The sequence below is a fragment of the Ornithorhynchus anatinus genome, chromosome 3 (genome assembly GCF_004115215.2).
Source record: "Ornithorhynchus anatinus isolate Pmale09 chromosome 3, mOrnAna1.pri.v4, whole genome shotgun sequence".
NCBI classification, from domain to species: domain Eukaryota; kingdom Metazoa; phylum Chordata; class Mammalia; order Monotremata; family Ornithorhynchidae; genus Ornithorhynchus; species Ornithorhynchus anatinus.
Window position 1 is genome coordinate 79,100,281 of NC_041730.1, and position 13,695 is coordinate 79,113,975.

Below are 13,695 nucleotides of genomic sequence, written 5' to 3' on the forward strand. Positions count from 1 at the left end.
AGCTCACTGTGGACAGGAAATGTATCTGTTAACTCTGTTGTATTGTAATAAAAATGTTGGTATTTGTTAAGCACTTACTATGTGCAGAGCACTGTTCTAAGCGCCGGGGTATACAGGGTAATCAGGTTGTCCCACATGAGGCTCACAGTCTTAATCCCCATTTTACAGATGAGGTAACAGGCACAGAGAAGTTAAGTGACTTGCCCACAGTCACACAGCTGACAAGTGGCAGAGCCGGGATTAGAACCCATGACCTCTGACTCCCAAGCCCGTGTTCTTTCCACTGAGCCACGCTGCTTCCCTACTTTCCTAAAGGCATAGCACAGTGCTCTAGACATAGTAAGTGCTCAATAAATGCTGCTGATGGATTGACTGACAGAAATAACCTACTCTGTGAAATTACAGCAAGGAGAAATATACAGTTCAAGTTAATGGGTCTACCTGTCACATGGTTTTAGACTCAATTCCAACCCTCCTTTTGCCTGTTATTCATTTGCCCTCTCTCTTGCCTTTAGGCACATAAAGAAGCAGCCTTGATTAATTAGGCAGCCCCTTCCACAGAATGCCTGCCCTTTAGCACAAGAGGCAAAGATAATAAATCTCAGGACTTCACTAATACTTTTCTCTGCCTTGTTCCTTTCAGATAAAGACAATTGGCAAAGTACTGCTTAATAAGGAACACCTGCCTAAAAATTCTGAAACCATAATTTATCTACAGGTTTTTCCCTCTAGATATGGAACCAGATTTTTACAGCAACGATAATTAAATAATGATAGCTCAATGGTATAGGCTTGGCCCTTATTTCTAAAGAGCTCAAATATTCTCTTGAGTTCTACAAGCTCACTCAAGGTGAGTTGAAGTATGACTGAGCCTGCAAAACAGAGCAAGCATTTCTTCACAGACAAAACACAAACATGCCTAGCTACGCCAAAAGTCCACAGTGCCCACCTCTCTTTTATTTAAAGAACTTAGTTCTTGAGGTGGAATGAATGAGTTCAGCATTCAGAAATGACAGACGGCTCATCACAACCTATCTTAGGCTCCCAAGTGCTTCATACAGTGCTCTGCACACAATAAGTGCTCAATAAATGTGATTGATTGAACCAATTCAGCAGGAAGGACACAAGCAGGTGCAGCATAAACCTCCACAGAACATTGAGATAGCTGGGGCAGCTGTTATAGCTATGTGTTGAACTCTAAACCACAATCCTCTTTCCTTCTACAACCCAGCCTGCATATTTCACTCCTTCACACCTTCTCAGAGTGCCCCGATCTCACCTGTTTCACTGCTGACCACTGGCACATGTCCTACCTCTGGTCTGGAATGCCCTCCCTACTCAAATTTCACAAACAATTACTCTCCCCCCCACCCCCCAACCCCGCACAAACCCTGATTGAAGGCACATCTCCTCCAAAATGCCTTCCCAGACTAAGCCCCATTTTTCTGCATCTCCCATTCCTTTCAGCATCACCATGACTTGCTGCTCCCTTTGCTCTCCCCTACAACCCTCACACCAGCCCCATGGCTTTTATGTATATACAAGTGTAATTTTATTTATTTGTATTGATATCTGTCTCCCCAGTCTAGACTGCGAGCTCATTGTGGGCAGGGAATATGATTGTTTATTGTTGTACTGTACTTTCCCAAGTGCTTAGTACAATGCTGGGCCCACAGTAAACACCTAATAAACACAAATGAATGAATGAACAAGCAGTCTGAAAATGTGCTGCTCTAATGTTTAACAGTTTTTCTTGTCCTGATGTGTCTTTTTTAGTCCAGTCTCCCCACTTTTATTCTTAGAGTGTGATTTCCTCAAAGGGCCACCAACTCTGTCCAAATCTCACTTGTGGATTCTTTGCTTACAGCTTACTACAGGCTTTGTATACAGTAGGCCTTCAACAAAAACTATTACTACAACTACTAGGGATGATACTTTCAAAGGTTCATGCTGTAGACAAAACCTGATTAATTATATGAGAACTTAAAGTCAAAGCAGGGATTGGTTCTGCTACAGAAACTGGATCAGGTATGCTTGGTACTTATCCATGTGCTCCAGTGGAAGGCAGGGCCCAAACCCTATATGGTTTATTAATAATAATAATAATAATGTTGGTATTTGTTAAGCGCTTACTATGTGCCAAACACTGTTCTAAGCACTTGGTAGATACAAGTTAATTAGGTTGTCCCACATAGGGCTCACAGTCTTCATCCATTTTACAGATGAGGTAACTGAGGCAAAGAGAAGATAAGTGACTTACCCAAGGTCACACAGCTGGCAAGCGGCAGAGCCCGGATTAGAACCGATGACCGCTGACTCCCAAACCCGAGCTCTTTCCACTAAGCCAATCTGTTTCTCTAAGCCACGGCAGCTGTTCTGCCAGTTGTGTACTGCCACCCAAGAGGTGTCTGGTTGCTGGAACCCAGGCTGATGCAATGATGGGACAAATCCATGTAGCCCTTCTTGCCCCCACATACTTCTTGGAAAAGAATTGAAAGCAACATAAAAGCCTTCTTAGAAGCAGCAAGACCTAGTAGGTGGATCACAGGCCTGGGAGTCAGAAGGACCAGGGTTCTATTCCCAGCTCCACCACTCGTCCTCTGTGTGACTTTGGGCAAGTCACTTCACTTCTCTGGCCATCTAGTTACCTCATCTGTAAATGGGGATTGAGACTGTGAGCCCCATTTGGGACGAGGGCTGTCCAAACAGATTATTTTGTACCTACATAGTAAGCATTTCACAAATATCACAATTATTATTATTATTAAAGCCAAGGACAAAAGATGAATGCTAACAGAGTTTGCAGGCATCAGGAGGCCCTGCTAATTCTGTGGCACTATTTCAATCATGACCTCTTTCACATTTATCCAAGCACTTTTTCCCTCCCATTTGTACTATGTTAACAGAAATTAAAACATCACTAAGAATAATACCAATATGTTGGCACATATCCCCAAATCTCAAAACTTCAAGTTACTTTAATTAATCAATGGTATTTACTGAATGCTTACTGTATGAAAAGCACTGTACCAAGCACATGAGAGAATAGATATGCTCCCTGCTGTTTTAGTAACAAATGATCCACACAAACTCTGTAAAATGAGCATGAGTGACTGTGAATTAGCTGCCAGTTAGTACTCATAAGTTTGTATGTTTGAAAGTCCGTGGATATTTGTAAATTACAGATCCTATTATAATATTGCTTAAAAAAGAAGGAAATAGAAAGGGAGACCATTATCTTTGAAAGACTGGGATGAAAAGTTCTTAAAGATGATAGAGACATCTGACTACAGCTGTCCTTGGTTTTTATGATGATACAGTGAAGTTCAGTCAAGGCATGTGGGAAGAACTGAAGAGACTGAAGCATGACTGACAGCCCCGCCTACATTGTTGACAAGTGCACTAACTGGGTTTGTCCCAACTTGAACTTCTTTCCATTTTGACTCAACCTCATGATATCCTTAGAGTCACAAAACCCATATTATGGAAAACTAACTCCTCTCCCAATATCTACAGATCAGAACACAGGTCTGGAAGTCAGAAGGACCTGGGTTCTAATCTCAGCTCCACCATTTGGCAGTTCGTCAATCAATTGTGCTTACTGAGCACTTACTGTGTGCAGAGCACTGTACTAAGCTCTTGAGAGAGCACAAAATAACAATATAACAGACACATTCCCTGTCCACAACAAGCTTACAGTCTAGAGAGTCACATGTGACTGCTGTGTGACCTTGGACAAGTCATTTAACTTCTTTGTGCTTCAGTTACCTCATCTCTGAAAGAGGGATTGAGACTGTGAGCCCCATTTGGGACATGGACTGTGTCCAAACTAATTAGCTTGTATCTATCCCAGCACTTAGTACAGTGCCTGGCACATGGTAAGTGCTTTACAAATGCCACTTAAAAAAAAAGTCAGGCTGGCCTGCCTTCTCCAGCTGTCTCACAACAGTATGCATTTAATCCTATCCTGCTTTGATTACTGTACCAGCCTCCCTGTTAACCTCCCTGCCTCCTGTCTCTTCACATTCCTGTCCATGCTTCACTCTGCTGCCCGGATCATTTTCAACAAAAATATTCAGCCCACACTTCCCCATTTCTCAAGAACCTCCAGTGGTTGCCCATCCACCCCACCATCAAACAGAAACTCCTTAATATTGACTTTAAAGCACTCAGTCACCTTGCCCTCTCCTATCTCACCTCACTACTCTCCTACTACAACCCAGCCCGCACACTTCAGTCCTCTAATGGGAAAAGAGGAAATAAGGGCTTAGTTAGGGAAGGTCTCTTGGAGGAGATGTGCCTTCAGTAAGGCTTTAGAGGTGGGCAGAGTAATTATCTGGCAGATATAAAGAGGGAGGATGATCCAAGCCAGAGGCAGGACGTGGACAAGAGGTCAACTGCAAGATATATGAGACTGAGGAATAGTGAGTAGGTTGGCAATAGAGGAGCAGAGTTTGGGGGCTAGTTCTAGTAGAAAAGGAGTGAGGTAAGGTGAGGAGGAATGTATCTACCAAAGCTGTTATACTTTACTCACCCAAGTACTTAGTACAGTGCTCTGCACATAGTGAGAGCTCAATAAATACAATTGAGTGATTGAATGGAAAGAACTGATTTTTCTGAACCATTAATACTAATGCCCAATCAATAATATGACTGAATGATTGATTAATTAGGTTACAGGTCTGTGAGATATGAAGTACTGTGGTGTTCTCTACAGTGATGGGAAAGTCAGAGGAAGGACAGGGCTTGGGTTGGAAGATAAGGAGTTCTGTTTTGGACACATTTAAGTTTGAGGTGTTCACAGGACAGCCAATAGAGATGTTCTGAAGGCTGGAGGAAATGCAAGTCTGCTGAGAAGGAGATAGATCAAGATTGGAGATGTAGATTTGAGATTCATTCACATTCATGTTGGTTGAAGCCATGGGACTGAATGAGTTCTTTGAGAGATCAGGTGTAGATGGGGCATAAAATGGTATCCAGAAGTGAGCCTTGAGGGACTCCCACAGTTACGGTTGAGAAGAATATGAGCTCATAAAAACAGCTGAGAATGAGAAGTCAGAGAGAAAGGAAGAGAACCAGGAGAGGACAGTGTCAATGAAGCCAAGGTTGCATAATGGAAAAGGGAGTGGTTGACATTGTCAAAGCAGCTGAGAGGCCAAGGAGTATTAGGATAGAGTAGACACTGTTGCCTGACTACTTGTTTTGTCATGCTTTGCTGTCTCCCCGGTTGAGACTGTGAGCCTGTTGTTGGCAGGAATTGTCTCTATCTGTTGCTGAATTGTACATTCCAAGTGCTTAGTACAGTGCTCTGTTCACAGTAAGCACTCAGTAAATACAATTGAATGAAGAAGATCATTCATGACCAGATTGGAGGGGATCAAAAACAGAATTAGAGGAGAAGTGGAGGTGCTGGGTGTAGTCAACTCATTCAAGGGGTTTGGAGAAGAATAATAGGTAGGGAATGGGGTGATAATTGGGGGAGCAGTGGGGTCAAGGGAGAGTATTTTTAGGATAGAGACATTAGCATGTTTGAAAGCAGTGGGGAAAAGCCAGTGGAAAGGGAACAATTGAAGAGGTGGTCAGGCAGGGAAAAAGGGAGGGAGCAAGCACTTTGATAAGGTGTGAAGAAATCAGGTTAGAGGCCTAGGTCGGGAGGTTGAATTTTGAGAGGAGGCAGGAAATCTTCTCTTAAGATACTGCTGGGAAAGATGGGAGAGTTGAAGGAGCAGGAGGATGCAGAAACTAGAGAGGAGGAATGAGATTTTAGGAGACTTCAATTTTCTCTATAAAGTACTCACCATCACTTACTTTTCAGTGAATTCAAGCAAAGCCTACCAAAATTCCTATCAGAGTTTAACACCCTTTACAGGCTGGGCCCCTGAGCCCAGCAAACCCAGAAGTAATTATTCATAAGCACACATAATACACAGTGGTAAATTCTCTCCATAGCACGGAATGAGGCAAGTGATATGACTTGTCCTAAGTCTGCTTCCTCTCTGCGGAAAGAGCAAATACCACAGTTCCAGAGAGATCGAGTCTCCCTGTTAGCCAGATGGGGTACGAGGGACCACTGATATGGCAGCCCACACCATCCAGGATTGTCCTCTGGAAGCCTTAGATGCTTCCAGAAATGATAAAAAAAAATCACCTAAGCATGGCTCATTGGGACAGTACTCTCTGATTCCACTATGGCAACTCTGTTTTGATCAGTTCCCTCTATGGCCATACTCACTCCTCACACTGGTCAGTTTTTCATCACTCGGGGCATGATATTTTCCTCAATCCATAGTTTAGTATTGGCGAAAGGACAAGTGTGATTCACCCAGCAGCAAAGCTAGGCCCAAGCTTTTGCTGTCTGGCTGCCTTTTTCCCATTCTTCAAGCAAAGAGTGCTCAGATGCCATTCTATAGGTAGAGTTCAGACACGTTTGCTCTGGAGGGCAGGGACTGTCTCTCTTTTTTTTGCTGTATTCTACTTTCTAAGCACTTAATACAGCCCAGTAAGCGCTCAATAAATACGATCGAATGAATGAATGGAGGGCTGCCTCTCAGTTCCTCCGTCTGTAAAATGGGGATTAAGACTGTGAGCCTCACATGGGACAACCTGATTATCTTGGATCTATCCCAGAGCCTAGAACAGTGCTGGGAACATAGTAAGTGCTTACCAAATACCATCATCATCAGAACAGTGCTCTGCACATAGTAAGCGCTTAACAAATGCCAACATTATCATCATCATCATCATCACAGGAGCTTCCAGGCCTTGAGCCAATAGACCAGGCTCTCCCATTAGGTGGCGGTATCACCACCCAGGCCATCTGCCAATCCTTTCTCCTCCCCCCCCACCCAATCCTTTTCCCTCCCCCAATATTGCATTATAATTGCACATTGCCCATTAAAAGACAAAACCCACGTATAGTATCTCTGAAATTCACTACATGAGTAAAGCGGCAATTATGTTTATTGTATAATTTTCATTCAGTAATTATATTGATTGTACAATTGAACACAGTGCATTAATGGTGATAATTACAACTGGTAAGACTTTCCGTGGGGAAGAAAATAAGTGGCTTAGCAGGTGGCTTTGAACTTCCTTAAAAGCTGGAGAAGGCAGTTGGAAAGTCTGGGGTTTGATTTTCAATCCTTTGGAAGGCACTGATGTGCAATGTTTCCTTAGGAAACATCCAGATTTAACGTCCAAATTGTCCCTCTTTGTGGTTGAGGGTGAGTTTAAAATGGAAATTTCTCCACTCGATGTCAGGAGAAAAGGGACGACCATCTCTAAAAGCATCCAACAACATCTGTCCTATGCCTGATCTGGTAGCCAGACTCATTCCCGGGCTTATACCAAACCACAATAATAATTATCGTTATTATAATTGTGGTGTTTATTTAGCATTCACTATGAGTCAAGCACTCTACAAAGTGCTGGAGTAGACACAAGATAATTATGTCAAAGGCAGTCCCTGCCCCATATGGGGCTCACAATCTCAGAGGCAGGGAAAACAGATTTCAAATCCCCATTTTACAGATGAGTAAACTGAGGCACCGAGAAGAGAAGTAACTTGCCCGCGGTCAAATAGGCAAGACGTAGAGCTAGGATTAGAACTTGGGTCTGCTGACTCCCAGTCCTGTGCTCTTTCCACTTGTGAGGAGGGAATGTGTTATATTGTATTCTTCCAAGAGCTTAGTACAGTGCTTTGCACAAACCAAGTCCCAATAAATACATTCGACTGACTAGACTACACTAGACTACTACTATCCTTGGCTCTGCCACTTGTCTCCTGTGTGACCTTGGGCAAATCACTTCACTTCTCTGTCTCAGTTACCTCATCTGTAAAATGGGGTTTAAGACAGGGAATGTGCTTATTATTGTAGTTTACTTTCCCAAGAGCTTAATACAGTGCTCTGTAAACAGTAAGCACTCAATAAGTATGATGGAATGAATAAATGAGTCCCCTGTTGGACAGGGACTGTGTCCAACCCAATTTGCTTAGTACAGTACTGGTACATAGTAAGCACTTAACAAATACCACAGTTATTATTATTTCTCAGGGTGCAGAGACAATGTGGTAATGGCCCTTCGTATCTGCAGGGAACAATCTATTGCAGAACCATTACAGCAAGGGAAATGAGCAGATTCTATGCAGGGAAAGAGGATCTATCAAGCCAGTTGTGGATTGCTCAAGCCTCCACACAGTAAACCCCCCTTCCTTTAACTTTACCTCTAGGTGACATAGCCCAGTTTGGCCCCAGCCTAGGGGGCAAGTGAGTACATGGACAGATCCACAGGTCCAGTGGTGAGGAATCCATACTAGCCCCTGCCCACAGCCCCAGAGGACAGGCAACAAACAGCACTGTGCTTCCCCAACTTCGGTGGGCAAAGGGCAAGCAAGGTTGGGAGTCACAGACAGGATTGGTGAATAAATCATAACCTCCTTCCTGGTGCCCAGCAAATTGGAAGTTCTTGTACCTGGGAGGTGGTACGTGGCCATCTTTGCATGTAATTGCCACTGGACATGATTTCCTTCTAAACAGCAAGCTCCTCGTTAGTAGGGAACATTTCTACCAACCCTGTTATATTGTACTCTGCCAAAAACATGATACAGTGCTCTGCACACAGTAAGCACTTAATAAATATGACTGACTGTAGGAATTTGCTGAAGTTCTAGGTCACTGGACCCTAAGGCTCCCAAGGAACAGAGCCAGGCATTGGTTCACTCCTGTTTGCATGGTTTTCTTAGGAAACCTGGTTTTCTTAGGAAAACTAAGTACAACAACATGACCTGTACTAACCAATAAGGAAAACGGCAGCTCAGATATCCTTCCTGAATCATAGGCATGGAAGACCTTTTGCAAGGTCAATGAGGGCAGACCCAATCTCCAGGCAGGACTGCACTCAATCACAGAAAGATGGCTGCTTCTCCTTCGGCCCTGAAGGAACTCCAATTGTTCATGCCTGGTGCCAGACAGAGTACAGGCCTTTTGAGACCTCCTTTTCCTCATGTTTCCAGAAATCACTGGCATCTGCTCCAGAGAGGTCTCTGGTCCCAAGGGAATCACAATCTAAGAAATTCAGGGGGAGAGGTGGCTGGCAACAAACATGTAAGTCAGTCAATTGTATTTACCGAGCACTGTACTAAGCGTTTGGGAGAGTACAATATAACAATAAACAGACACATTCCCTGCCCACAAAGAGCTTACAGTCTAGAAGGAAATATGTGTCAATAAAACACATAAAAAACATAAATTACAAGGATAATGATAAATAGAATAAGAGAAGCAGGGAATAAGAACATATTTCCTGCCCTGAAGGAGGGTACAATCTCATGGGAAAGACAGATGAAAATGATTTATCCAAAAATGGAGGAAGAAGAAGAACAAAGACACAACAGTAAAATAAGTAGAGCAGGAGGAAATAGCTGAAGAAACAATAGCTGAATGTGACGAATAGAAATAGCAATCTTGTCCTGCCATTTTATATTGAGAATGGTCAGTGAGTGACCCTGGTACAACTGCTCAAGAATTTGGATGCCACTTTCATTTACTTAGTTGTGGCCAACGAATATATGATGCTTTTATATCATGATCGAGGAGGATATTTATGAATAAGCAGATAGAAATTTTTCTCAGTGAAGCAATTTTCAAATGAAAAACAGTCTTTACTGACATTCAGCAGATTTCCAGAGGGAATCACTATAGATGATGTGAATGTAGAAGCTGCTTTAATTTATGTTTGGAGACATAAAATCCACAGGGTCTTTTGTCCCTCTCTTTCATCCTGAGGTTCACTAAGTGATGGATGTTGGAAAGGAGCCTCATGTAGGGACACTAGCAATGAACAGGAGAGGAAAGGACGCAAGGTACTTTACTGAGTGATCACAGGGAACAGGACAGATGCTCTACTCCAAGAAGCAATTAAAGAAAACCCGGACTCACAATTAGAAATGGAACATATTTTCCGATCTTTAATTTTGAGACATTCGCAATTTTGCTTTCCTATATTACAGTCTTATGTTACATGGTATTCTGTTCTGTCCAGTATTGAAATTGCCTTTGGTCACAAATGCACAGACCACATCTAATGGGGGGAAATCTGCAACCTTAGGCATGTAAATAAGTTCCCAGGAATTAAAGGGAAACATGCTCGGCATCCATTAAGAGCTAAATAAACACCATTGATCAATTGACTGATTGAGAGCACAAACCTGTCCAACAGCAACATTGAAGACTGCTTGTCCCTCAACCAGCAATGCTTTTAATGGGACAAATATGAAAAAAATCCAAAATTAAAATGTAGCAAATCGTTTCAGATTCACTGTGCCAAGAAGAAAAGCAGCAGTGTGCTTTTGTGGATTGGGCCCTAGCTTGAGACTCAGAAGGGCTTAGTTTCTAATCCCAGCTCTGCCATTTGTGTGCTCTGTGACCTTGGATAAATCACTTAACTTCTCTGGGCATCAGTTCCCTCATCCATAAATCAGAGATTAAGACTGTGAGCCCCATGTGTGACATGGACAGTGTCCAACCTGATTACCATGTACCTACCCCAGCACTTAGAACTTTACCTGACACATAGTAAGAGTTTACCAAATACCACATATAAAAAAAAAAGAGAAAATGTTCTCCAAACTATGTAGTTTCTTCCGGCATAAATGTCAAAGAAAGTCATCTCACTGCCCTTGAGTATGAGATAATTACAGACATCTTGTGATTTTATCTTTTTTCAAGTTTTCTATTTTCCTTTTGGTTTCCCTCACTTTTTGTTCCTTTTTGGCTCTTCTGGGTGAGGACATAAAGTCCTTGATGTTATCAAACTCCTACTTGACACAAAGTAGATGCGGGGAAATGTATGGCTGCATGATTCTCCAGCCAACCAGATGTAAAAGCTCATTGTGGGTAGGGAAAGTGTCTACCAACTCTGTTGTATTGTACTCTCCCAATCTACTTCAGTGCTCTGAACACAGTAAGTGCTCAATAAACATTCAAGCATTCAATCATAATTACTGAATGCTTACTGTGTGCAGAGCACTGTCCTAAGCCTTTTTTAGTATTGATTATCCTTCATAAATAAATCTTACTGTCCCCATGCAGTCCATCCTTCATGCCTGTGCTGGCAGAGAGAGGATAGCAGGTTGAAACTTAAATACACATTTCACTGAGTAACCAGGAGGCTGCAAATCAAACTTTCTTGCCCATCTTAGGCTGGCAGGGGTCTTCCCTCCAAAGATGCAGCTACCAATTTAGGGGTCATTTTTACAGAAAAATCAAACATGATCTTATTGAACATTTATAATACAGAAGAAAACTGTGGTGTGCAATCGGGAAGCAGTGTGACCTAGTGGATAAACCATGGACCTGGGAGACAGAGGATCTGGGTTCTAACCATGACTCCGCCTCTTGCCTGCTGTGTGACCTGGGGTAAATCACTCAACTTATCTGTGCCTTAGTTTCATCAACTGCAAAATGGAGATGCAACAGTTGTTTTCCTCCTAACTTAGACTGAGCCGAGTGTGGGGCAGGGATTATGTCTAACCTGATTAACTTGTATCTAATCTTATGGTTAGAACAGTGCTCGGCCCATAGTCAGAAGTCCACAAATACTATTCAAAATAGGTTTCTAAATGTAAAAAATGGAGAAATGTCATGTTTGTGGTTCTGTACATGTTAGATTCCCTCTCAGGGTCACACCTGGAGGGTTTCCAGTACTCTACCAGTCGCAACTACAGGAGGGAGAGTCAAGCATAGGCCTACCCATTCCATTCCTAGCTTGGGCAGTGGCTAGCGAGTGGAAGGCAATCTGCTACAAGTCAAAACTCACCTGTGCTGGGCAGCAATGGCATGGGAGAGTCAAGGGCAGAGACCTGTTTACTGTGGGGGAAAGAGTCAATGGTAAACCACTGCTGCATGTTTACCATGAAAACTCTGGATACACTACCAGAATGATTGCAGACGGGGCGTTCTGGGAGAGATGTGTCTATGGCATCACTATGGGTCAGACACAACTCGACAGTGTAAGACAACAAACGTATTAGATAAGATAGTTAGAACCTTTTAATTGGGTTGGTGATCCAAACGAATGGACTCATAAGTCCCTTGCTGGGTTTTGGAAACGGACAAGAGTGCAAGCTTCCGATGGGGTGACTAAAGATGCTATTTTGTAAAGATCCTTGGAACTGCATTTGCTGACTGACCTCCTTAGGAAGGCCCAAGATTTTACAAATCATAATAGCAGCTAATGTTAAAGATTACATAGAGGAGTCTTTGCAGCTTGGCTTAGTGGAAAGAATATGGGCTGGGAGCCAGAGGCCATGGGTTCTAATCCTGACTCCTCCACTCAGCTGTGTGACTTTGGGCAAGTCACTTAACTTCTCTGTGCCTCAGTTACCTCATCTGTATAATGGGGAATAAGCCCCTTGTGGTACAACCAGATTACCTTGTATCTACCCCAGGGCTTAGAACAGTGCATGGCACATAGTAAGTACTTAACAAATATCATCATTATTATTATTAGTGTTAGATTAAATAGTTCATTTCAGGATTCACTGAACCCTAAATCTGTTGATCCCTATTCAAACCATAAATGACCATTTGCTAACTCATCTGTACCCCACACTTGTACCCATCACTTTAATTAAAATTTAAAAATTAATATTGGCATGAACATTAGGGCCATCTATCTCCTGGAGGACAGTTCTTAAATGGTGAGACAGGATCTTATTGCCATGTCAACACTCACAGGCTAAATTAAACCCTTTGGGTCATTGTCCAAATCATTAACTGACACCAGGCGATCATGGGTTCCACTGAAAAGAAAGATGATTAAATGTTTATCATTCCACTTAGGAAAGAAGCTGTCCTTCTTTTGGTATCCCAATGGGAAACTTCTTCTGTGCTCTACGGATGGCAATACCCAAGTGTTTGTGTGGCTATGCATATATGTGTGTCCACGAGCAAGGGAGCATGTGTGATTGGTTGATTGATTGAGGGATGGGTGCCTCTAGAAAGAGAGGAGGGGAGAAAAGATCTTGACCTACACTGTTTCATTCTTATCAACTTCTAGGACCAACCTTTACCATTTTCATTACCATTTAAAAATGTTCATCTGATTCACAATACTGTAGAACTCAATACGGACCCACTTAGGGTGAACTTTAATATTAATTACCAATAATAATAATACCAAGTAACCATGAATTAATGTATCAGACATCTATAGTACACATTTAAACAATCACATAATGATATGCAGATATGCACGCAAATTCACTTACACATACCTATAGATATATTTGCATATAGATATATATGTATATCTATCTCCAGGCAGATAGATATAGTATCCAAATGGGTAATATATTGTTTCAAAAGCTTTAACTCTTCTGTGAAACATACCTCTACCTATGTATGAGTACAAACCTTTCTATGTGAAATTCTTTTTTTGCTCCTGGAAGGAAATGGAAGCACAATGGATGAAACATGATTATTCCCATGCTGGGAAGCAGTATGACCTAGTGGAAAGAGCATGGGCCAGGGAGTCAATGGATGTGGGTTCTAATCCCAGTTCTGCCACATGTCTGCTGTGTGACTTTGGGCAAGTCATTTAACTTCTCTTTGCCTCAATTCCCTCATCGTAAAGTGGGGATTAGGACTGGAAGCCCAATATGGGAACGAGACTATGTCCAACCAGATTATTTGG

The 13,695-nt window shown here is 42.4% G+C and overlaps 1 protein-coding gene and 1 non-coding gene across 2 annotated transcripts in view; one reads left to right on the forward strand and one right to left on the reverse strand.

The window, feature by feature from the left end:
- NRG3 (neuregulin 3) overlaps positions 1-13,695 on the reverse strand; it is a 946,219-nt gene that overhangs the window by 709,193 nt on the left and 223,331 nt on the right. The gene's annotated exons all lie outside the window — the stretch shown is intronic.
- Positions 11,670-11,807, forward strand: LOC114810828. Its single transcript, XR_003758519.1, has one exon. It is a non-coding gene; the product is annotated as a small nucleolar RNA SNORA7 (small nucleolar RNA).